We start from the raw sequence: 27,640 nt of genomic DNA on the forward strand, positions 1-27,640 counted from the left end.
TTTAAGTGATATCATATGGTATTTGTCTTTCTCTGTCTGACTTACTTCACTTAGTATGATAATCTCTATATCCATCCATGTTGCTTCAAATGGTATTATTTTGTTCTTTTTTATGGCTGAGTATTCTATTGTATATATGTACCACATCTTCTTTACCCATTCCTCTGTCGATGGACATTTAGATTGCTTCCATGTCTTGGCTGTTGTAAATAGTGCTGCAGTGAACATTGGGGTGCATGTGTCTTTTTGATGTATGGTTTTCTCCAGATATATGCCCACTTTTGAATCCTCAAAATGTTCCCATTCTGATATTCAACATGTCTTTCCTATAATGAACATCCTTGCCTTATCTCTCTGATTCTCAGGAGCCTTGCCGTTGTTTTTATTTACCTAATCTGGTACTTAGTAGATACTAATAAATACACACACCTGCACGTGGTGGACATTGCTTTATTTTCCCTTTAATTTCCAAGAGGAGTTTAAAATGAGATTTTCCTCTCCAGCCTTCATTTGGGGCACTCGTTACAGTTTACACAGTTACTTTCACTTAAAAGGAAATGCAGTCCCCTTTGCTTGTTGGAAATACATTGGGAAAATTGATTTTTAAATATATACAGTTTCTGGGCTTCCCTGGTGGCACAGTGGTTGAGAGTCCACCTGCCGATGCAGGGGACACGGGTTCGTGACCCAGTCCGGGAAGATCCCACATGCCGTGGAGCGGCTGGGCCCGTGAGCCATGGCCGCTGAGCCTGTGTCCAGAGCCTGTGCTCCGCAACGGGAGAGGTCACAGCAGTGAGAGAGGCCCGTGTACCGCAAAAAAAAAAAATATATATATATATATATATATATATATATACACACACACACACACACACACACACACACATATACAGTTTCTGTGGTAAACTAAATGGAGAACCAGAGGATATTGACTATTAAGTACTGACATCAAAAAATGCCAGTTTTCTTAGGGGAAATTTGTAAGATCATGGAAAGAGAGAACAATCAATTGGGAGATCAATCCCAATTCTTCATTTCTAATGATTCTGTGACCTTGGGAAATTAAAATAATCTTCCAACACAAGTATCATTTTGTAGACAAGTAAATGAAGGTTTTGAGAGAATATTTTAAAAAGGTTGAAATAATTTACAAAGCACCTAGTACCAAGTGCACGACACATGTTAGAGGCTTGATAATTGGAAGTTGTTATCATTCGTTATGTCTTCACTCATCAGTACCGACAGACATTCTTACCTCTATAAAAAGAACAAGGATATTTTTACCTGATCACACCCTGAAATTGAAAAGTAAAAATCAGGTAGAAAATTGAGGATTAGAATCGGAGAAATACTCTTTAAAATATTTAATGGTTCTCTGGTTCATAAAAGGAAAAGAATAGTTCATATAGACTTCAATTTGCAAAGCTCTTTTTGTACTCTTTTTTTTTTTTTTTTTTTTTTTTTTGCGGTACGCGGACCTCTCACTGTTGTGGCCTCTCCCGTTGCGGAGCACAGGCTCTGGACGCGCAGGCTCAGCGGCCATGGCTCACGGGCCCAGCCGCTCCATGGTATGTGGGATCTTCCCGGACCGGGGCATGAACCCGTGTTCCCTGCATCGGCAGGCGGACTCTCAACCACTGTGCCACCAGGGAAGCCCCCAAAGCTCTTTTTTTAAACTCTCTGGAATCTTGCTATAAATAAGGGGGGAAAAGAAAACTCAAAAGTTTGATAACTTGAAAAGATTGCCCACCCCAATGTTGCTCCCATGACAAGTTTAAATACCCTACTCGGTGCTCCTTAAGCTCAGCTCTGACATTTGTCTTTTGATACTCCTCTATCGTTCATATGTAATGTAACAGTGAATCCAAGTCTGAGTTATGGTTAATAACAATATTTTAATGTCACCCGGCATTTTAGTATGCCATAGTTTCTAGAAGAAATGAACTTTCATTATAATATAAATGTCTTTTATATATAGCCTCAACCAGATTCTTGACTACTATTTCAATACATTTATTTTAAGCATAATCAAATTCTGAGAAAAATGGTTGGTGTAGTGAGCAATGGCTGAATTATCCATCCTGTTGAATTTTCATTCACTGTCCTAAGTAAACCTGAAATTGACAGTATGATTAGAGTGCAAAGTCAACCACTGAAATGAACCTGTATAATTTGGAATTATTTCTATCACAGTATGTCCCTAAGCACATTGGACCAAGCAGTTACCAAAGGATTTTACTTTTAGAAGCTTAGAGTGTTCAGAGAACTGTTGTCTGCAGTTAATACGTGTTTCCATATCAGGACATTGATCTGGTTAGTCATTTTTATTGTATAAGAAAATTAGTAAATATTTTTAAATAAATATAATTTTGTGATTAATATCAGTAAGACAATAAATTTTTTGTGCTTAATTATACACAGTACTCTTGCACATACATATACCATTATAGAAATCCACAGGGTGTACTAAGCAAACATACTGATCTCCATTTTACAGATAAGGAAACAGGTACCGAGTAGTAATGACTTATCTAACTTCTCAAAAGGGATTGTTCAACTGCATGAAGCATGTCCCCACAGGTGGGCAAATACTGGCATTCTTATAGGAAGCACTTGGACCAAAAGACTCTGATATAACTGAGACACTCTTTGACTTAGAGTTATCACTATAAATAAATAAAACCAACCTTTCACTGAGTTAATGACCATAATTTCAATGGCATAGTGCTCCATCTCCAGAAAATTAAAGTCAGGGTGATGAAAGTGAAGTGGTAATATTCCTGGGGGCAGAGGAAGGTATATAATAGCAAATTGTTTCTACAAGATCAACAAGAATAATATGGATTGGAAAACACAATGTGACCTGTTACCCACCATTAAAGTTCCACATTATTGGGACTTCCCTGGTGGTGCAGTGATTAAGAATCCGCCTGCCAATGCAGGGGACATGGGTTTGATCCCTGGTCCAGGAAGATCCCACATGCTGTGGAGCAGCTAAACCCATGCTCCACAACTACTGAGTCTGTGCTCTAGAACCCGCGAGCCACAACTACTGAGCCCATGTGCTGCAACTACTGAAGCCCGCTCACCTAGAGCCCATGCTCCGCAACAAGAGAAGCTACCACAACCAGAAGCTCACGCACAGCAATGAAGAGTAGTCCCCGCTCCCCGAAACTAGAGAAAGCACGTGCGTAGCAACGAAGACCCAACACAGCCAAAAATAAATAAAATAAATAAATTTATTTTTTTTAAAGTTCCACATTATTGATGTAGGCAGGCATAGCATCTGACAAAAGAGGAGATATATTCATATTTAGTGTGTTCATAACTCTTTGTAAGCCAGTGGCCTGTAGCAATATAATTACGGGTCAATCAGTGTCTTGGTATTAGAAAGTTAGGTTAAATGATTCAGTTCGGGTCAGTGAGAATCAGAGCTTTTTTACTTTCCATGCTGGTAGAGAAGGACAAAAAGGCAAAGCTACTTTATATATTGCAAGGATATGAAAGGAAGGAGAGAGTGTGTGGTGCGATCAGAAGACTGAATCAAATGACTGAAAATGTTTTCTCCTGGGACACAAGAAATATGAGATTTTAACAGGCTGTATGTTTTCACGGTCTTTACTTTTCATTTATTTTAGAACAGTAAAGAAATTTTTAAAAAACTTTATGAAAAAGTCTGAAACTACAGAAAATTATAACGAGGAGAAGAGAAATCCCCTCTAACTATTATAATGCATTGCTCCCCTGGCTGTCTCTAAGTGGGAAGGGGAAGAGCATTGAACTTGGAGTCAGGATGCCTAGTTAGAGTGGAAGCTCGGTCTCTTGCAAATTTATTAACCTTCGGTAACTTTACCAAACCCCACTGTATCAGAATTGTCTTATCTGTAAACTGGGGTAATAATTGTACCTACCTTATAGGACTGTTATGAAGGCTGATTAAGTGAATATTTGGGAGTACACTGAATAGTCCCAATCACATTCTAAGAGCAAGAAAAATGTTAGATATAATCACAATGATAACAAGTAATAGTAAATATGGTGGATTACAGTATTGTTTCCAGCTATTCTATTCATTCCTGATTTCTATAAGAGCATTATCCATCCTTTCTCATTACAATGCTCCTCAGTATCTCCTATGAAAGGACAATGCTGCCCCACCCATCTAAACTTGTTTTGGCCAATGAAATGTGAGCAGGCATGCACACTATATTTGAACAGGACCTTAAAATCCATTGTGTGTTCATTCAATGCTTTGTTCTTTTCCCTCTGCTATGATAACAGCAGGTCTCAAACAGGGACAGCTTCTTAGGCCCATGTCCATTTCAGACAAAAAATATATATTTATATCTCAGAATGAAATAAATAGTTCTTGTTTTAAGTCACTAAGATGTTTTAAGACCTCCACTACTCCAGCAAGGTTGACTAATACAATAACTAAACAGATGAATATATGAATGAATGAATGGATAAATAAATAAAAACTCTATTAGCATTTAGGTTATTTTAAAAACATAACCCTTGATTATTTAGATATTCAATCTCTGTAATAATCTTAGATTACACACACATATATAATTTTGTAATTTGCTTTTTTTCACTTGGCTTATGAATGTACTTTCCCCATAGCATTAAATAGCCTTTGCAAATATTAGAGCTTATAGGTAAATTGAAATAGCCACTAGAAGCCTATAAGTGGTAATACTAATAATAATTGTAGTGATAAGGTTGTTCTCTGATACTGAAACTATGAATATGCACATAGTATATTTTAAACAGGGTGTTGTAAAGCCATATCATGATGTTTGGGAAAGTGGTGACTCTAAGGTCAAGACAAGTTGACTGTAATAAAATCAAATGTATTAACATATCTAAATAAAGTAGGACAAAGAATGACACAGAGGTTGAAATTATCAGTGCCCATTCAGAAAGTGTTCAGTGATTATACAATAGATTTGAGCATAGCAGTTCCTTTGGCAGTTCATCCAGAGGATGAATTGTGTGCCTCTAAGACTGGTTTACCTAATACAAAGACTAGCCACATATTCATGGTATCAGTTAACATGGGTACAGAAAAGAAATAACTTGTTAATATTAAAAACTTAATGATTCATCATGGAATATTTATAAATTCACTGGACTTTCTTATTCTTTTTTTACCTGTGTGAAGGTAGAACATATCATTATCATGCAGTGTATTCATCTCCTAAATGTCTTAAAGCTGACTGTAAGCATGGCTTTGAGGAGACCTGTTGCTGTTAAACTGATATTTTTTGAAGCACATTTCATGAAACACTTGTTCCACACCATGCCAATAAAAATGACAACAACAACAAAACAAGCAAGAGATTCCATAGTCAAAAACTTTCTAAAACTTTTGGTTAAACAATGGTCAATCAATGTCTTTACTCTAGACATGTACGGACCATTCAAAAGTGAATATACTAGTTGGTAAGAAGAGATATTCTACAATGAAATTTTTAAATTGACCACAGGGCCCTTTTTAAGTGTATTATGCTTTTCATTAATATAAATAGGAGCTTGTCTGTTGTATATTTAATATGTCAACTAATCCTTGTTATGAATTAATGTTCATCAAACATCATTGATATCACTGAGTTGCAGTTTCCCAGTCTTTAAAATGGGGATAATAGAACTGCCTTAAAAAGTAGTTATGAAGATTACATGATACCATTCAAACATTTCTTAGCATAGAATCTGACAGATAATAACAAATGTTTCAAGTGCTTTACATGGCCTAACTCATTTAATACTTTGAAGTTCCTTAAACGAGAAAACTAACATGAAAAACCCCGTATTTAACCATTACCACACTGCCATTTATTATTTAAACAACACTGGCCAAGTTACTTAACCAGTTTGTGCCTTCCTCATCTCATTTATAAAATGTAGATAATAATAGTATTCACCTCTGAAGTGAAGTACTGCTTGTGAAGCATTTAGAAGCCTGCCTAGAAAATGTGAGCACTCAATATATTTTATCTATTATTTCTATTAACTATTAACAATGTTAAAAAGAATCCATTTCACACAAAAAAATTTACCTTTCCTCAATGCTGTTTATTTGTCACTTTCTGATCATAATAATAATTATATATGCATCTATATAATAGAGAATGTTATCCAAAAAATGGAAAAACATGACCACGTATTGAGTTCCTACTATATAATAGGCACTGAACATATATTAACTTAGGTGATCTTCTGCCACAATTTTTGAAGTCAGTATTATCATATCTACCAAAAAATATATCAACTGGATGTGAGGGAGGTTGAACATCTTGACCAAAATGCATCAAATAAGTGTAGTCCCATCAAGGCTTGAACTTACTATGTCAGGATATCCATACCTTTTCCACTACACCTATAAAAATGAGATTTATCCACAATGGCAACTTGAAAGACATGTCTATTCAAATCATCAAATTTGGTACATTAGTGTTAAACCACTTTCTAATAGGAATGAGCGTGAAGTGCTGTGATCAGAAAGTATGCGGCCATTACAGTCTGTCACCTGCTTCTCCTGGTGAAAAAATAATTCTAAGTATGTCTATCCCCATCATTGGAGGTAGGCAAAGAAATAACAAACTGTGATGACCCAGGAAGAGATTAGAAACAAAAATACACTGATAGAAAGATGGGGAACATGTGTCCATTCTTCTATTTTTAATATATCCGTTTGGTTTAAAAAAATGTTCCAACCAATAATTTTCATGAAAACGTATGCATTTTCCCCATGCTGAAGATATACTTGTGGATATGTTTCATTTACAATACATCTTTATTAAAAGGAAGTATTCTAGTTTCTCTTCTGAGATATAATTTAAGTACCATAAAATTAATTATAAGTGTATAATTCGTTGAATTGTAGTAGATTTTTAGAGCTGTGAAACCCTATCAACACTCCAGTTTTAGAATATTTCTACCACCTCGCAAGTTTCCCATGCCTCTTTTCGGTCTATATCCATTCCCTCACCCAACCTCAGATAAACACTGATATACTTTCTGGACATTCTTAGACATTGAATAATACAATATGTATTTTTTGTCTAGCTTTTTCTCAGTATGCTATTGAAGTTCTTCCATGTTGTAGAATGTATCAGTAGTTTATTCACTTGCATTGCCAAACAGTATGGGTTGTTCCCACTTTTTGGCTCTTATGAATAATGCTGCTCTGAATACTTGCATCACGTCTTTGTGTGGACATATTTTTTATTTCTCTTGGTTATATCCTAAGACCTAAATTGTTGAGTCATATGATAACTTCATGTTTAACTTTCGGAGAAACTACCAAACTGTTTTTCAGAGTGGCTGCACCATTTTACATTCTCAGCAGCAGTGCATGAAGGTTCTTGTGTCTCCACATCCTCACTGACACTTGTTTGCATATATCTGTTAAAAATTTTTACTTCTATGTCAATATAAATATTATAGTTTAGTTGTCATGAATTTGTCTGAATTTGGTATCAGCATAATACTGGCCTCACAGAGTAAGTAGGGAAATGTTGTCTCCTGAAAGATGTAGTGAAGGGTTATTAGTATTTATTCTTTAAATGTTTGGAAGAACTCACCACTGAAGCCATCTGACCTAGGCTTTTCTTTGTGAGGAGATATTTCATTACTAATTCAGTTTCTTTACTTGTTATAGGTCTATTCATAAGTTATAGAGAAGTTTTTGAGTGGGGAGGCATGAGCAGTGAGTTTTCAAAATCAGGGTGAAAGCATGTACACATGTATAGAGGCAAGAAAGTGCTTTACCTGGATTTAGTACTCCAAGTGTTTGGGGAGCCCAGAAAAGGAAGAAAATATTCAAGATCTATGAATATAGCACAGTCAGAATAGAGTAAATCTTTTTTTTTTCATTTTATGTAAATTAAAGACATCAACAAAATGTATTCAGTTATCTTTAATTAGCTAAATATATCACTTGTAAGAAATTTATAAGCAGACAATACTATCTGAAAATCCAAACAAGGATTTAGATGATAAATGAATGAATAACCATCTGTTTGATGATTTGTTTCGTAATGAGAATATTTACAGGTGAAACTATGAATGACACTAAACACTAATATTTTAGAAAGTGTAGTAGGCAAAATAATGGCCCACGAAAGATGTCCATGACCTAATCCCCAAAACCTGTACAAATGTTACCTTATATGGCAACAGGGACTTTACAGATGTGATTAAAGTTAAAGACCTTGAGGTGGGAAGAATATTATGGATTATCCAAATGGGCACAATGTAATCAGTGAAGTCTTAAAATCAGAAAAACCTTTCACAGCTTTGGTCAGAGGGAGATGTAATACAGAAGAATAGTCAGAGAGATGCAATTTCTCTGGCTTTGAAGATGGACAAAGGGGGCCAGGAGCCAAGGAAAGTGGGAAGCCTCTAGGATGTTAAAAAACAAACAGACAAACAAAAAACCAAGGAAACAGATTCTTCCCTAGAACATCCAGAAAGGAATACCGCCCCCTGCAAGACACCTTAAGTTTATTCCACTGAGACCTGTGTCAATTTTTTGACCTTCCAAACTGTAGGATAATCAATTTGTATTGTTTTAAGCAACTAAGTTTGTGGTAACTTGTTATAGTAGCAATGGAAAACTAATACAGTAACTATTCTAGAATGTCTAAAATGTAGTCCAGATGCTTTTAGGCTTATTGCTGGAAGTGGTATTAAATACAATTAAAACCTGTGGTTACTCAAAATATCAAACAATCAGGACAATGTGTATGACTCAGTCACATAAAGTGAGGTTCTTACTTGCCAGCTTCTGCCAAGAAGACCCAGCAGTAAAATTATGAGGACATACATTTCCATGTACATATCCAGTCTCTTCTACTTTGAGCAACATTTTAGATCACTCATTTCAGAGACTTTCCTTCTTAATACTTTGTTTTTCAAAAAAGATCCATTTTTTCCCTCTCCATCCCTAGCTTGGGTCCCACAGTGGATTGTTAATCTGTGGTCTGACTCTGGAAATGTCATTTAAGGTAAGGCATGGGATGTACCTCCTCTTACTCCAGTATTTCTTAATTTCAATTTTAAGAGAAAGCTTATTTTGGCAAATTCTGAGATACTTTCTTTCAGTTCTCTTCCTATCTCTAAATCCCTCTACCCATTTATCAGACCCCCTTCTAGTCTTGTTTTAAAATGCAAAAAATTTTCTTCTGTTACCTCTTTCTTATTTTTCTCTTGCTCCATCTTGACCCTACTGTAGCCAGCCTTAGCCTTTAGTCATTTACCTCTGCATCCTTCTAGTGATATCACCCAAGATCACTTTTTTAAAAATTTTGCAATATGTTTATCTGTTTTTAGATGAGAGATGGGGTTATACCATTCAAGTAGTACAACCAATTTATTGCTTATGACTCACGTGCCAAATGAGAATCCCCAAACTGCCAGATATTTACTTTCTGAACTCCTATCAAGTACCAAATGCTTGGCATCAGTTTTGCCCCCACTTCCCTATCCATAGGCCCATGTCAGATATTGTTATCAGATCAATAATACCCGGGTTCGGTCTCCTAAGACTGTAGTAAAAATCGCCATAAACTGTGTAGTGGCAAACAACAGAAGTTTATTCTATTGTTGTTCTGGAGACTAGAAGTCTGAAATCAAGGTGTCAGCAGGGCATACTTCTCCTGAAGGCTTTAGCTTTTGGTTTGCCAACAGTTCTTCGTGTTCTTTTGCTTGCAGCTGCAACACTCCAATCTCTGTCATCATATGGCCTTCTTCCCTGTGTCTCCTGTATCTTCAGGTCTCTCTCTTCTTATAAGGACACCTGTCATTGGATTTATGGGCCACACTAATCCAGTATGACCTCATTTTAACTTAATCACATCTGCAAAGACGCTAGTTCCTAATAAGATCATATTCATAGATACTGGGGATTAGGCTTTCAATATATCTTTTGTGGAGACACAGTTCAACCCACAGCATCCCTAGAGAGAGCTTTAGAATACTCAACAAGCTATTCTAAACAGCCACTTACAATCAATCAGTAAGGGATGGAATATAGAATCAAATGTAATTTGGAAGGCAATATTGAGGAGTATTTAAAGCATGAATTCTGCAATGAGACAGCCTTGATTTGAAGGCTGGCTGGACTTAACAGCTGTGTGACTTTGTAAAGTTACTTGACCTTTCTGTTCCTCAGATATCATATACGCAAAGTGAAGATCATAATACGACCTATTTCATAGGGTTGTGGAGATCAAATGAAATAATATATGCAAAAGCACAATGTCTGGCACTTTAAATGATCAAGATATGTTGGCTTTTAAAATTGTTAATTTTTCTGAAAATATTTTAATTGGTTTATTATTATGAACACTGAGGTGTTATATGTGATCAGTATTGTGCAAAACATCTGATTAATGAAAACAGCTTTGACTTTATCTTTTAAAAAAATATGTAGTTCATATTATATACAATTTTAAAATTTACAAAAATTGAATTTTAGTGATTTTTATTATTAAAGTACTAATTGCTCTATAATGTCAAGCATAAAAAACGATTTTAAAAAATTTTGCAGCTTTGTCTATTTCTCTTTCTCTGAGTCTCTTTCTCCTTTCCTTTCTCTCTTATATCTATTTATATATTACATATATATTTTATACACATATATTGATATAATTACATTATTTTATTATATTGAAATCTGTAGTACATATAATTATATGCATATGCATTTTTTCAAGTTTTTTACTAGCATATGCATTTTTTCATATGCATATGCATTTTTTCAAGTTTTTTACTAGCCTATGGAAACAATTGTTAGAATTTTGTGGTAGTCTAGTAAGTGCACTTATTGAAACATATAATTTTATAATATTTTTAGCACTGTATTTGGTCCCGATTTAAATATGATCTTAACGTTAAAATATCTGACACCTTAAGGAAAAGAAAGCTGGGATATTTTTAAATTTAAATAAAAAGTATGACATAAAATTGAATGAATGCTTAGGGACAAGGTAGTACTTAAATACAGTTGAAGTAACAGAAGTAAAGGCTAATTCTAGAAGCTTTGCCCAGCAGTTTAAGATCACACTTCACATATAATAAACAGTTAAGTTAAAGTTAAGCTCTTATAAGATTTCTTTATATATAGGTTTTTTAAATCATGAATCCATACATTTATTTCTGTGTAGCCCTGGCTATGGTATATTAGTAGATGAACAACGCTGATTTTTTTTGCTGTTATGTTAAATCAACTTGCATTTATGCTTCCAGATCATTTTACTAGGTCCTGGCTTTATAGAGGCATAGTATTCTGTTGGGTACCACTAGAACAGACAAGAGACAGAAGAATCTCCAAATTACTATTTTTCCCAAAATTTAAATTAAACAGTTTTTTTCAAAAATGAAAGAGAAAGCCTTTGATATTCATTTATTACTACTAAATTGTGATGACACACACGAGGAACTTGATGCATAGCAGGCATCCTTCCTCCTAAGCTTTCTTGCTTTGGTTTATATATATTCCCCCTGTATCACACAGCCAGCTTTGGACCTTAAAGGACATCAACATAAGGAATAGATGTATTATATTAGATACAAATTATTAATCATTCAAGGGAAAAGCTCAAACTGTTCTATTATGACAGACAGATGCCATGAGTTATATGACTAACTTGATAGTTCATCTGTCAATGTCACCTGACTTACTAAAATATACACTTATCTCTCCTGCACCAAAAAACATTGTTCAAGATTATTTTCCCTAAAATAATGTTGCATGGACTCTTGTTTTTGTGTATTCTTAAAATACCTCATGTGTAATTTTTCCAAGCATAATGAGAATGAGTAAGAAGGTAATGCCCTAACCTGTTGACTTAAACTTTTGAGATGGACCTGTGTTTTTTAAAGACCCAATGACACTTTTCCCCTGGGGTGGACATGGGGAGTTATTTTCACGTTTCTCCTTAGCAGAAGCATAGTATCTGAAAGCAGCTGAATAACTCTTGCCACCTGTTCCAGGTATTTAAATTTATGTTGCTCATTCTTTTCCGTGCATAACATATATTTATCCACCTCAGGTGAAAACAACATCAGAAGGAAAACCCACCAAACCAAATTAAACCAGCAGGATTTAAGCCAAAATTTAGTTGCAAGCAGCTTGATCAGTGATGTTTTATTCATCAGTCACCTGCACTTATATCAAATTGTTTACGCACAGATTTCAAGCATAAAGAGCGAGCACACCATTCCATTTTACTTGTATAATATCATGGATTAATGTGGTGCCCATTAGTCTGTTAGATCCCCCATAGATGTTCAGGTGCTGCATCAAATGACTTCCTATTAGTTGTATTCAACTTATTTTTCAAATGGAATGAACATCATTTTCAGGTGTTTTAAGACATAATGAGGCAGATTATTTAAGTACTTAAGCCACTTTATGAAAGTAAGTTAAGCATGAGTGGAAGAAGCATTAATGCATTTATGCTACAAAACAACTTACTGAGGTAATTTATATATTTTTTTCAAAGCTCATGTCTTTTATAACCTAAATATTTTCCAGTGTTTCTTTAATTTTTATTAGAGAGGCAATGGAATGTTACAGGGTAAGCTGAAATTATGTGAGAGGCCTACTTTAGAAAGTTTGGCGTGGAAAGACCTCCATGGAAAGGGAATATTTAAGTAGAAATCTTCAAAGGAGGCAAGACTGCAAGAGTCATGGGGGGAACATTTCAAATAGAGCCACTATCAGGCACAAAGAACCTGAGTTGGGGAGAAGCTTGTCATGTTCCTGGAAGAGGAAGAATGCTTGAGTATCCTTTAGTATACTTGGTTCTGCCATATTCCAAAACCATGCTCTTTACACTACACTACACTGCCTAAAAACAACCCCCCCAAAAAAAAGAAATAAATAAAACAAACACGGAGAAAGTATAAGAGTGTTCTTTATCCTGAACCATTCTTTACTCTTTTCTTAAGGTCACTACATCTCCATTGACTACAGACAGTCCTTGACTTAAGATGGTTAGACTTAACAATTTTTTGACTTTACAATGGTAGGAAATTGATATGCATTCAGTAGAAACCCTACTTCAGATTTTGAATTTTGATCTCTTCCTGGTCGAGCTATGTGCAGTATGATACTCTCTCGTGATGCTGGACAGTGGCAGCGAGCCACAGCTTCCAGTCAGCCAGGCAATCCCGTGGGTAAACAACCAATACACTTACAAGCGTCCTGTACCATTCTGCTTTTCACTTCAAGCACAGTATTCAATAAATTGCGTGACATATTCAGCACTTTATTATAAAACAGGTTCTGTGTTAAGTGATCTTGCCAAATGTAGGCTAATGTAAGTGTTCTGAACACATTTAAGGTAGGTTAGGCTAAGCTATGATATTTGGTAGGTTGGGTGTATTAAAAGCCTTTTTGACTTAAGATGTTTCAACTTATGATGGGTTTATTGGAATGTAACCCCATCATAAGTCAAGGAAGATCTGTATGCTTCCTTTTTTTCCTGAGGCCCTCACCTATCAAATGATACTCTCTTTTCCAATCTAACATACATGTTGCTAAAATATTTAAAGAAGTGCCACACCCAATTTATATGTTTTATGGGAAATTTCATTTGCAGGAAAGATGGATAGATATATGAAAGATAGAGAGTTAGAAAGAAAGATAGATGATAGATAGATAGATAGATAGATGGATAGTTTTCTTACCCTTTTTAGAAAATCCATGTCCAGGAATTTTACACATATTCTTGATCACTACTAAGCCACTTAAATTCACTGAAACTTCATATTATACATTATTATGCAATATTCATTTCTTTATTCATAACTAATAATATCCATCATTAGTTCTGATAAATTGAGTCTATGAAACCTTTTTTTTTCTTATTAACACTATTTTTAACACATTCAGTTATTTGATTCAAGAAAGGTACTATTCTTACTTACCATTGTGGGTTTTACAAAAATATCTGAAATGCTGTGAAATATACAAATAATATCATAAGTCAACTTTGTTGCAAAAAAAATAAGATTTTAGAAAAATGATTGGAAGTCGCTTGATTATGAGATAGTTTGACATATACAATGGATAGCGTACTTTAAAAAAAATCTAAAGGCATTATAAAAGGCATTAAGGGGGGACAAAGTACAACATTCAGAAGAATGATTTTACAAAAGTTCTTTGATTTTCCTTTTACACTGTGTTCTTTATCACTCTAGATAATTTAAGCTATCTTTATAAGATGTACAGATGTCTCTTTTTAAGGTATCAACTATGTTTGCTTGTTTTCTTCAGGAGAATTAAATAAAATAACTTAGAATTGTACTATACTTTGAACCAACAATATTAAGATTATAGGTAAATTCTAGTACAAAAAGAAGTCACAAATGGAACAAATGCTTTTTATGTTGAAAGTACACTAAACTAATGAGAGAGAAGGAACTCTTGGATCAAAAATCCGTACCTTATTCACAAACAAGTAGCCATTTTTGCTCATCATATACATTTCATTTTTGCTCACCAGACGTGATAGTTTGAAGTTTTTGTTCCTATTCAAGTAATTCTGAGATGGAAAAAGAGAATTCCTGTTGCTTTTTAGTGCTTTTCCCCATCTAGACATCAGTTTCTAATTTAGGAAATTGAGTGATATAAACAGGTGATCTCTAAGGTCCTTTCAGTGTTGACATCCCTGGATTCTATATCAAGCCAGATTCTCAAACTGACCCAAAAAATGATGATGTGGATTTGTTTCTGAGCTACTAATAGTTCTTCATTCTTAAAATATGACCTTTAGGAGTGTGGCATAGTGCAAAGCGTCTTGTAATAGGTGTTGGGACACAAGAGTTCTCATCCTAGCTCTGCCACTGACAAGCCTCATGATATTAGATATCTCATTTAATTCTGTCAATCCTTATTTAAAAACTTAAATGACTTCAAATTGTTTTTCTCACTATAAATTTCAGTGCGAGATAAGCAAGTTGCTCTTAAAATGAATCTTGACAGTAATTATAGCCAACACACAGTGAAGACATTCTCAGAAAACAAAAGGCTCTGTAAAGTCTTCAGATCTTGATTTGTTTATTCCTTTTGAAATATGGAGTGAGTTATGGTGGCCATTTGGCATACTTGAAGCCCTTCAAATTGTCAATTCTTTGCTCTTCCCAAAGCTCTGTAGATCTCTCTGAAATGTTTGTTTCTCTCAATTTGTAGCACTCTGTAGGGTCCCACACTCAGAGCATAAAATAAAAAATACAAAGAAAAGGGAATAATCTTACCCCAAATTTATTACAAATGGCAATTTGGGAGACTCATTATCACAGTATGAAACATAAAAAAGAAGGATCATAATCAAAGAATGTGAGAAAAATGTAGAAAATATGTGGGTACATATCTATGCAGCTATTTCAACAACATCCAAATGTGTGATGTTGTGCTGTTCATGCATGAATCAATAAATACATTGCCGTACTCATTTAACAGTGTGTTATTGAAATTAGACTATAGTTATAAATACTAATTAGAATTAAATCATTAGAAATGAAATATGCTCAGCATCTTCTACCAGTCTACTGAAAATGAAGATGCTCAAATTGGTTGAAATTCATCAATTTTTGTTTCATGCTTTTATCAGGATTTTATAAAACAGAAGTATGAGGGGGGGAGTCCCCAGGCTTCAAGAAACTATAAAATCTCAGTGAAGTTGGTTTCCTGCTTGTCAAATGAAAAGGGATAAAAATGCCCCTTGGTACACATGCACTGCTGAGTTGGTCGAATTGAGCCAATCTAATTTTTCAGGGTTGTTGAACACATCAGGGAAGACCTGAGCAGACAGATGAAGTACAGACTGTACTCTATGCCTCAGCTTCAGCAAAATCCAAGTGATCTCTCAGCCTGTACTTCTGAATTCCTGCATCCTGGGTCTGAGTGCTCTTTAATACTTGTTAGTTAGTACCTGTGGTGCCTCACTCAGGCAGCCCTGCTTCCTTGATAATATAATGTGAGACTCCAGCCCTCTCCAGCTCTGAGCTACAGAATCTTGGGCCAGAGCAAGGCTGACCTTTGACTGCAGCTTCTCTAAAGACGATGGAAAGCTGTGGAGTTCAGTAACTCCATGGAAGACTTTAGTCTATTCCAGGGTGGAAGAAGCCACACAGGAAAAACTAGAGAGAGCTGGGAGAAGCAGGGAGGAGAGACTGAGGAGAGATATATGTTGAAGACTCAGGAGATAGAATATTGCTGAGGAGTATATACTTAGAAAAAAACACATGTACCCCAATGTTCACTGCAGCACTATTTACAATAGCCAGGACATGGAAGCAACCTAAATGTGCATTGACAGATGAATGGATAAAGAAGATATGGTACATATATGCAGTGGAATATTACTCAGCCATAAAAAGGAATGAAGTTGGGTCATTTGTAGAGACGTGGATGGGCCTAGAGACTGTCATGCAGAGTGAAGTAAGTCAGAAAGAGAAAAACAAATATTGTATATTAACGCATATATGTGGAGTCTAGAAAAATGGTACAGATGAACCAGTTTGCAAGGGAGAAATAGAGACACAGATGTAGAGAACAAACGTATGGACACCAAGGGGGGAAAGAGGGGAGAGGGGTGAATTGGGACATTGGGATTGACACATATACACTAATTTGTATAAAATAGATAACTAATAAGAACCTGCTGTATTAAAAAAATAAAATTCAAATCAGCTATAAAATAACATAACATTAAAAAATATATATTGCTGAGGAAAGTTCACCGAATTATGCTAGGGTTTCACAACCTTGTCACTATTGACATTTGGGGGCAAGTAAGGTTCTTCTCTAGGTATGTAGTGTTGTTGTGGGTGTGTGTTTGTATTGTAGGACATTTAGCAGCATCCCTGGCCTCTACCCACTAGATGCCAGTAGCACTCCTCCCAAGTTACACAAATCAAAAATATCCAAGCATTGCCAAATGTTCCATGCTGTGGGGTGGGGGTAGGAGGGAAGGGTGGCAAAATCTCTCCTCATTTAGAAATCTCCTGTGGTTCATCACCTGCCTCCATGGCTTGGATTAACTGCTTTCTACTTTACCTTTTAATAATCATACTTCTTTTTCAGAAGGCTTCCCTTACTCTCTGTGAGACTTAGATGCCCCCCTGCATGCTTTGTTAATACCCTATTCTTACTTCACTCAACAAAAATGCATTGAACACCTACTATGTACGTCCTAGAGATATGATAGTAAATAAAATTGACAAGGTTCCTATCCTAATGATGCTTTCATGTTTGAAGAGGAAACAGGCAGTAAAGTGTATAGTCACAAATAAGCAAAAATTTTGTGGTTGCTAGGAAGGAATTAAAGAGAGTGAGGTGATGGGACCACTACTTAGTAATTAAGGAGATAATTTAACTTGAGTGGGCATGGAAGCTGACAACTGAGCAGAGACATATGAAAAAAGAAGGAGTTATAACAACCAGGTTGAGGAAGCAGCAAGGGCAAGAGCCCTGACATGGGAACAAGCTGGAATTATTTAAAGAACTGCAGGAAGGCCAGGGGCTATAATGTTGTGAACTAGGGGAAAGGCAGATCTGAGATGATCTAGAAGAGGTAGTCCTGGGCCAGGTGATACAGAGCCTAGTAAACCATGGTAAAGCCTTAGATTTTATTTCAGTGCTGTATCATAGCTCTTAATATACTATCTCTGCCTGTCAAGAGACATGGTCTGTTATTCATGTGACCTTAAGCAATTCATGCCATTTAAAAAAAAATCTGTAACCATATATATGGGTAACCATATACGCCTCAAATAGCGTTGTGAGGATCAAATAAAATGTTGTGATGCTAATAAGTATTAGTTAATGAAACCATAGGCACAGCATTACATGCATTATATCTCTTAGTCCACAAACAATAGGCTTTATTCCCACTGTGAGGATGGAGAAAAGACACTTGAACTCATTGTTGACGGCAGAGTAAGAGACTGTTGGAGCAAAACACATGATGGAGAGGACAAGATACCCCAGAAAATGGGAGCAATATGTACAAAGTGCAGTTATCAGAAATTCTGGAGTAGAGGGTGACAATAAGCAATTAGATATGTATGGCTGGAGTGTAAGGTGCAGGAGAAGAAAAACCTGGAGAAATAGTTTCTTATTTGGGTTATTCGGTCTTGCTAAAAGTAACTTTACTTCTTTGAGCCTCAATTTCCTTTTGTATGAAAAGGGGCAATAACACATCTTTGATAGCATTATTGTAAAGGAAACATAAAATAATCTTTTTAAACAGAGCCTAACACAAACTAAGTTTTAAAAATGTTAGGTGTATAGTCAAATATCCAAAGAATGCTTATTAGTGCACCAATACCCTTCTAAGCTCATTTCCAGTGATAAGCTAATACACTCTGTTCCAAATCTTTCCCATACTACATTTTGATGAATGACTTGAAGGAGAACACAGATCAGATTTTTTAGATAACCAAAGTTGGAATGGATAGTTAATATACCAAGTGACAAAAATCATGTCTTGATAAGCTGAAGTGATTAAATTTAACATAGATAAATGTGTAGTCCTAAACTCACAGTCAGAAAAAAAAAGTATCTGATGAGACAGATGTGGGTAAACAGCCATTCATATGAAATATCAAAGGGCATTTTTGTGTGAATGCACACTCCATATGCGAAAAGAATGCTATATATTTTCCAAAAGTGCAGATGCAGTGCTATTTTAGTGGCATTCATAGAGGTATGTGTCTGATATAAGAAAGTAATTTTCTCACTTCAGTAAAACCAAAGAATCTTACTGCAGTGACAGAAAATGGTTGATATGTATAGATTGTTTGAATGATTACATCTTTGAAACTAATGACTAAAGTGATCAGTATATTAATACTGCAAATCTATCTCTAGTTAGTGTCCATTTAGAATGAAAGGTGTGACAGAGCCCCTGAAAGATGTGAAAAGCAGTGCCTGAAAGGAAACGGAGCTCACAATATTGACCTTCATCTTCTCTTTTGATTCCTATAATTCCACTAGTGTTAAGGAGGCCAGTATACCAGTTGGCAGATCTTTTCAAGGAAGTTGACCCTGAGTAGCTTGCTTTTGACATATGGCCAATGGAAAAGTCAAACTGTAATTCATCTGGGGAGTCTGGTTGAAATGTGTAATGATGGGCACGACATGTACTCAGCAAGAGTGGCACGAACCTATACAAGGGAATTGGAATGAGTACAAAGAGGACGCTCCAAAAAAAGGGTGCAGAGAAAAGCACAGCCTTCATTTGAAATATACTCTTCTTGAATTTCAAGAGACTGGAACATGTTTTAAGGAAATCTGGGCTTGCTTTCAAAAACAGGATCCATTTATAGTCTGAGGGGAAAGCCACAGGAGGGTAAGGGATGCTGGCTGAGATATGCTTTGAATTCCTTGATTTTCCAAATCTGAAGCTCAAAGTCAAATTCAGACCCTGCCAACTACTTGAACCATGACGAGAGTTAAAAGATTTTCATAAGTCCTTGGAAAATGTAACTACAGCTTTACTTTAATTCTCCAACATCAATAATGGTGGCTGGGTTGGGTAATCCTTGTGATACTACTCACTTTCACTCCCTGGTACAAACTCTGCATTTATGCCTTGTTTTGGAAAGGTATTACTCATAGAGGAGAAATGGTAAAGTGATTTATATAAGATGATTCTCTTGAAGCCATGAGAGTCATGACTTGCTTTGCATTCTTGGGGTGGATTTGAGCCTCTGCAGCCATGAAATTTTGTAAGAGAACATGAAAACTCTTTTAAGAAGCGGGTGAACACAGGATTATGGACAGAGAATTCTACAGGAAAATGGTGAGCACAGATTAAGGACAGGTGCACCACTGGCAATATCATATCTAGATTCGAGAGAGAGAGAGAGGATAGATAGAGTCATTCAGTCTTTTAAGTCTTATAGTGATTTTATCTAGCAGACCCTCTTTACTGTAGAATCCCCTCTTACATCACTTATCACTCATTCTCAGCTAATTGACTCTTGCTCTCAATTTCAGAAAGACTGCTTCCAACTAAACTGGCTTTTAAAAATATTGCTTTCCTAGCTTTTTTCCACATGTTAATGCCCCTTTACCCTTTTTATAACATTCCTTGTAATAAACTGTATATAGCCTAAGTTATGCTCTAAAAACCTCCAAATCTTATTTGCACAACAGAATAAAATGTATTTCTCACTCACTCTAAATATTCCATAAATGCCAGCATGGGGCTGCACTTAACACTGTCATCAAGGGACCCTGACTCACGGAGGCTATGCCTTGTTATAATTGTACCATCTGTGGCTCTAGCCCCTTCCCAGTAACTAAGGCAGGGGAAGAAAAAGAGTAGAGACTTTTGCTGATCAAACCCTCTCTCTAGAAGTGATATCAATCAATTATATTCGCATCTCATGGCTTGGAATCTACCCACTATCATGCTGTAGTGGAGCCATTGTTAAAACTCTCACCTGTGATGAACTGAGATGTGATCCCAGTGGAAGGGAAGTACGAGCAAGAACCGTTACCCAGGCAGTTGAAAAGTTTGAGGAAAGTAATAATGATAAGGACAGTAGGACTCTATGGCTATTGTAGGAAAGGGATGTACTGAATAAGACACTGATAGGCTTGGGGTGAGTAATCAACAATTAAAGGCTAAGTGTGAAAACCAGGAAAAAAACCAGTATTTTCCTCCTTTGTCTTTTACTCTTTTTTTAAAATTTATTTATTTTTTTAATTTTTGGCTGTGTTGGTTCTATCACATATGCACCATACAATCTGTCAGACTGATAGAGCAATGAAAATGATTACTGAAGAACAGACTGGCGATGACCCCTGAGTATATGGGAAAGCATCCATCAGGACACAGTATACACCCTAAATCAATGACCATTATATTTTCCAGTGTACCCAATAAATATAATATATGAGTCTGAGAAACATGGCTGAAATTGTGAGTAACTACATATATCATCACTCCTAGTGAGTGATTTGGGGAGTTTGTGCTTCCAATACTGCAACTCTTTTCTATTTTTTTTTTTTGCGGGGTGGGTGGTATGCGGGCCTCTCACTGTTGTGGCCTCTCCCGTTGCGGAGCACAGGCTCCGGACACGCAGGCTCAGCAGCCATGGCTCACGGGCCCAGCCACTCCGCGGCATGTGGGATCTTCCCGGACTTGGGCACGAACCCGTGTCCCCTGCATCGGCAGGCGGACTCTCAACCTCTGCGCCACCAGGGAAGCCCCAATACTGCAACTCTTGAGTCTAAAGATTTAGACGTCCTGATCCTTTGCCAGAGGACACAGACATAATCTCATTCAACTTTCAACTGTAGCTGCCATCTGGTTACTTCAGGATATGTGTGCCAAGAAATCAGCAGTCAAAAAAAAAAAAAAAAAAAAGAATCACCAACCTGGATAGGGTAATGGATTTTGATTATCAGGAGGAGATAGGGCTGTCAAAGAATATGTTTGATATCCAGGAGATCCAAAGTCACATCTCTTGGTACCCCCTTGCCCAAATTTAATAGGAAATTGACAAGTAAAACAACTGTGGCTTGAGAAGGGCATGATGACTATCAGTAATACCCCCTTGATACAAGGATTTGGGTCACTTGACTATGTAAGCTACCTAAAACCAGCAGAGTTGCTAAACAAGGCAGGGTGGAATCTCAAATGTGTAGTAGAGGAAGGAGATCATGAATATCCATTGTGGCCTCAGGATTAGCCACAGCAGGAAAATAAACCAACCAGAATCCTGGAGGAGCTGTTTTCAGAATTTATCATATGACGAAAGTAGATCTAACAGTGCAAGGTGTGCCACCCAAGTGTGTCTCCTAGGTGAATCATTCTCCAGGAGTTTCCCTCAAAAAAAGAGAGCTAGCTTATCCAAACACATAACCTATTTCTAAGACATGCCACTAAGAGTCACTGGTCAAAGAGGAGGTATACATGTCTCAAAAGAGGACACTTACGAAGCCTCGTCCTACCTCCAGTGATACCCTTGCATTGTATGTTTATAATTCAGTGTTTCTCATTGTTCACACTTACCTATTTCATTCACCCACAGGTTTTGACCCAAAGCATCTTCCCCCAAAAACTTTTATATACCAGTGTCCATCTCAGAGTCTATTGGGGGAAAAACCTGATAAGACATATACATCTACGATAAGAACCATGAAGAAGAAATGCAGGTTTCTATGAAAGTGTAGAATCTAAGATTAGGTTTAAGTAGGAGGCCAAAAAAAAAAAAAAAAAAAACCCATATGCAAGAGATGATTAGGCTATAATCTGGAGGATGTAAATAAATGTGTTATCTGTTGATTAGGCTGTGATGAAGGGCAGGGGAAAGAAGAAGAGTATTCTATCTAGAAAGATAAGCATGTGTAACAGCGTGAAAGCACAGTGACAGGGGTAGCAATGATATGAGGGCCTAAAAGGAGGCTAGAGTAGCTGAACCACAGAAGGGAAGCAAGCACTGGAGAGGTAGAGTCTCATATAGGTCACATTAAATACAGTGATCTTCATTCTAAGATCAGTGAGGTAGCTACGATTTTTTGTTAATGCAGTTGTATAGGTTGAGGCAAGAGGTGAGAGATGATCAGATTCCCATTGTGAATAGCCCTTTCTGTCTTCCTCATAGAAGAAAGAGAAGGAGCATACTGAAAATGGAGAGACTGGAGACACAAGTATGCAGGTACAGGTGGGAGGCTATGGGACCACAAGGAGGGATATCGAACCCCAAATTAGTAGAAGACACAACTAAACAGAGTGGGAAAATATGTCAACTGGAGACTATCAGGCAGAGGAGAGAGGAAGGGGTTTTCTAACAGAGATAAAATATGTGCAAGCTTCTGACCAAGAGAGAGCCATCCTTAAAAGTCTTAAGCAGGCATTTCACAAAAGAAGATATTCAGATGGTCAATAAACACGTCATTCCTATAAGGCACAAAAGAAGACATAACTAATTTATACTGCCAGAAGTCAGAGTAGTGTCACCCATGGGACAGTATCATAAAGGTCATAGAGGGGGCTCTGAAGTGTTGGTAGTGTTGTTCTGTTGCGTGACCTGGATGCTGGTTATAAGGGTGTGTCATTTCTGTGAAAATTCATCAAGCTGTACACTCACAATATATTATACTTTCTTATATGTATATTTTACTCCAATAAAAACTTTAAAATGATAAAAATAAATAAATAAATGAACACAGCCCACAGCACGGGGATGGTAGATTTGTACATACATAATAATGATCTCAAGGCAGGTAACAGCGCCTTTTTCTAAACAAAAGCACTTTATAATAAACATAATAAGAAAATTTCTCTAAATATCATATGAGTCTTGTCAGAGACACCTGTTTTAACTTCATATGAAGACATTTTATAAGCCACTGGGCCTTTTCCTCCTTTCCTGGTCATCTCAGGGACCAGGAGAATTTCTCTAGTTAATTAGGACAGTAGAGGAAAAGAGACTAGACTTGGAGTGGCTTTCAGTTCTAATTTGGCAAGTCAACCAGCTGCGTAGCTTTGAGCACATGCCATAACCATTTTGAGCTTCAGCTTCCTCATCAGTAAAATGAGGATTGTCTCCATACCTCCTGGAGCTATTAAGATCAAATCAGGTAATTCTAGGGGAAAAAAGAGAGAGCCAGTCTTATCACCAGCGCTATAACTTGATAGTTACGTATAGTTGGGAGCAGAAATGTATGAGCTGGAGAGCTGAGGGTCATTTCCTGAACGGACATCTAGAGTTGGGGTTTAGACTCTAACAATAAAGTGGAACTGCACAGTAGAAGGCATCATATCTACTGCACAGTAGAAGGCATCAGAGTGACATGACCATAATTCCACTTTAGAAAGATCTCTGTATGACTGATTCACTTTGTTATAAAGCAGAAACTAACACACCATTGTAAAGCAATTATACCCCAATAAAGATGTTAAAAAAAAAAAAAAAGATCTCACTGAAAGAAACTTAGAGAACAAAGTGGGAGAACTGAAGAACCATGGCAAGTTTCTAGAGTAGATAGGAGGAGTCCGTTACCTTACTAGAGTTTAAAATCAAGGAAGGTGATTCTGTCAGTTGTATATGAGGAGGTTTTCCAGTGGAACAGGATGTGGAGACTGGTCGCCAGAGGCAGGGAAAAATAACACAAAGATATTTGCATAGATCATCGAAAGATAAAGGCTTCAATGTACATGGTGGTAGAATGTCCATGAAATCCTTGCCCCGCCTTTGGATGAAGTTCAGAGACTGAAACAAGTATATCATTAAGTGAATGACAAGCCTGGTTGGCCTGGAACTATTTCTATTTAGCCACTGAATGCCCCACATCTAGTGAAAACCCTCAGTCCCAGGGAAAGGATTACTCTAAGAGGTGAGTTTCAATATGGATAAAGTTTCTTAGGTTGAGTTGCAGAGGAAACAAACTTCGAGGAGATTTGCATGCAGTGAATTTATTGGCAGGTTGGTTTGGGGATGAACAGCAGTAAAGGGGTGAAGGCAACAGGAAGAGGGAAAGCAGGGACGTGAACTGTGATGGAATCACAACACAGCCCTCAGTTGGTCCTAAAAAGAGCTCTGGAGCTGGGCTGGCCCTCAAGAGTTGTCTCACATTGAGGCATGGGGGCTGGGGATTTGTACTCCTACACAGATCACTCTTTGGATTTCAAGTTGTCCCCTGAGAGGAAGCATGGTCAAGGTTGAGTTCTGGTGAAGGACTGAGCTGTAAGCCATCAGCAGCCCACACTCCGATTCTTAGCATCTGGGAGGATGAGTGCTTTGGCTCTTCACAGGGGAACTAGACCAAGCACCACAGCATCTATTAAGAAAGCAATTCCACAAATAAAACCTGGGAAACGCCCTTCATTTCTGCATGGGTTCTTGTTGCTAGTTGGCTTTCTGTGAGTGCTTACAAAATGTTCAGCAAGTGAGCTTCCTCTCCTATGTTCCTTCTAGTTTATTTTGATGGCTGTAACTCAGCAGCATGTGCCTTCTTTAATAAACACATGTCCAGCTCCTAGGAAGAGACACCCATATTAGGTATTGGATGGATATGCTGTTCCCTTCTTTATTTAGACCTGGAAATTGAAGTCACCCCTTTATTCCCCTGTTCTTTCCCTCTGCTTCTCCCACTTGGGAAACATTTACCAACATCAAAGAGCAGCGGAACAGTAGAGAGCTGACTTAGCCATAAAGATTTCTCATTGCTCTGATACATGTGACCTTTTTTCCTTTTGCTGTTACTTAATTCTGCCCTCTGGACTTGCCTCTAAGGTGCAGAGAGAGAACCAACTCTCTGCACTTCAGGAATGCCTTTCTTCTCAAATTATCACAGGAACAGGCAAAATGATCCTGCACAGACCGCTTTAAGTTACCCAGTGGGCTTGCAAATATGAGAGAAGCACAAGACATGCCTTTCCAGGTTTCTGGGAACTCTGTGGCTAGAAAGAAAATGCAAATAATCATTGTTCATTAAAGGCATCTGGGACATGAGTGGAGGTGAATTATCACTGATATTAGTATAGGTTCATAAACATTTTATCTTTAAAGCCATTTTATTGAATATTGATTAAAAGCCTCAATTTTGGAATCAGATTTTGTGACCTCCAATTTGACCTTCTCCAGCTCCCACCTGTGTTATTTTGAGCAGATTAGTTAAATACATTGAAGCTTAAATGCACCATTTGTATATGTGCAAGGAGGGTTATAATAGGTAGTATGTGGTACATGTTCTGTCCAGTCCCCTCGTCCCTGACAGTGAACCTGTCCCCCTGCTATAGGTGTTGATTGCTCCTAGCACTTACCTGCACTTCTCTTCAAAGGTTTTCCCTTGGTTGAGGGCCACTTGAAGAGGCTGGGCAACTACTCACCCCCAACTCAGGCCGGTAATTGATTCTACAGTGGGCATATGTCCCAGTTCTGACCAAAGAATTATGAAAAGTGTTCTACTGGGAAGTTTTTCCTCATTAGGAAGAGGCAACCTTTTTCATCTTCTGAATGTTGCTGTGTTTCTGTGTTCTTCATGAAACATCTGTAGTTATCAACAAACTGTACTGAATATGAAACAAATTGAAGTTGTCGGGGCAGACAGGAAAAAAAAAACTAAGATTTTTGATAACATAGGTGACTCCCTAAATCAAACATTCTGGAGAATTTTGTTTTCCACTGGAAAGACTGGACTTCCTGTTACGGTGGTAACACATGTCATTATTGTTTAGTGAGTTGATTCAAGGGCCCTCTTCCTTGCAAGCAAAAGCAGGCTAACAGATACACAGGGTGTGTGTGTGTGTGTATGTGTGACAGAGAGACAGGGACAGAGAGAGACAGAGAGAGAAGAAAGGAGAGAGAAGGGAGAAGAGAGAATATGTGTCCTGGCATCCACTTTGATTCCCTAGTCTTGGTCCCTGAGGAAGCCCTACCTACTTCTCAAAACACTTACCAGCTTTCTTTTTCCTGAACTGAATTGAATTGGGTTTCACTAAAGGGGACCTGAAAACCTGATATTGATTAATTCCTATTTCAAAGTGCTTAGCACTGCTAGAGTACAATAAACACTCAATGACTATTAGCTATTTATAGCATTCTTAATTATCAAGATAATCATTATGTTCTTTCATCTCATCACTCCTTATGAAACCAAAGTGGTGGTTCTTAAAACTAGTTTCACATTAGTATCACCTATAAAGCTTTGAAACATTAATATAACCCAAATCTTCCACTTCCACTTCCACTGTAATGGAGTAACTGATTCAGGTCTTCAATGTAAATAACTAGGAAACTAGACAAAACATACAAAACAACTCGTGTCACTATGATATACAGTTGGTCTTTGTTTTTGGTTCCTGGCACACAGCTCCTCAAACCTTTGGAATCTCTGGAGTGATAGAAGCATCGTTTGTTCTAATGAGGCCATGTTTTTGGGGTTTACTTACATATACAAAAACACATATACAAGCATATACATATATATAACTAAAATTAAAACTTCATAAGGCAATATTTACCCCCAATGCAAGTCATGTGTTCTTTTTTTAAAAAAAATTTTATTGGAGTATAGTTGATTTACAATGTTGTATTAGTTTCAGGTGTACAGCAAAGTGAATTGGTTATACATATACATTTATCCACTCTTTTTTTAGATTCTTTTCCCATATAGGCCATTACAAAGTATTGAGTAGAATTCTCTGTGCTATACAGTAGGTCCTTATGAGTTATCTATTTTAAGCACAGTAGGGTATATATGTCAATTCCTATCCCCCACCCCCGGTAAACATGAGTTTGTTTTCTACATCTGTGACTCTATTTCTGTTTTGTAAATAAGTTCATTTGTACCATTTTTTAGAACCCACATGTGAGAAATATCATACGGTATTTGTTTTTCTCTGACTTATTTCACTTAGTATGACGATCTCTAGGTCTATTCATGTTGCTGCAAATGGCATTATTTCGTTCTTTTTTATGGCTGAGTAATATTCCATTGTATATATGTACTACATCTTTATCCACTCCTCTGTTGATGGACATTTAGGTTGCTTCCATGTCCTGGCCTTTGTAAATAGTGCTGCGGTGAACATTAGGGTGCATGTGTCTTTTTGAATTTTGGTTTTCTCTGGGTATACACCCAGTAGTGGGATTGCTG

This window comes from Orcinus orca, chromosome 20 (genome assembly GCF_937001465.1).
Source record: "Orcinus orca chromosome 20, mOrcOrc1.1, whole genome shotgun sequence".
Classification (NCBI taxonomy): domain Eukaryota; kingdom Metazoa; phylum Chordata; class Mammalia; order Artiodactyla; family Delphinidae; genus Orcinus; species Orcinus orca.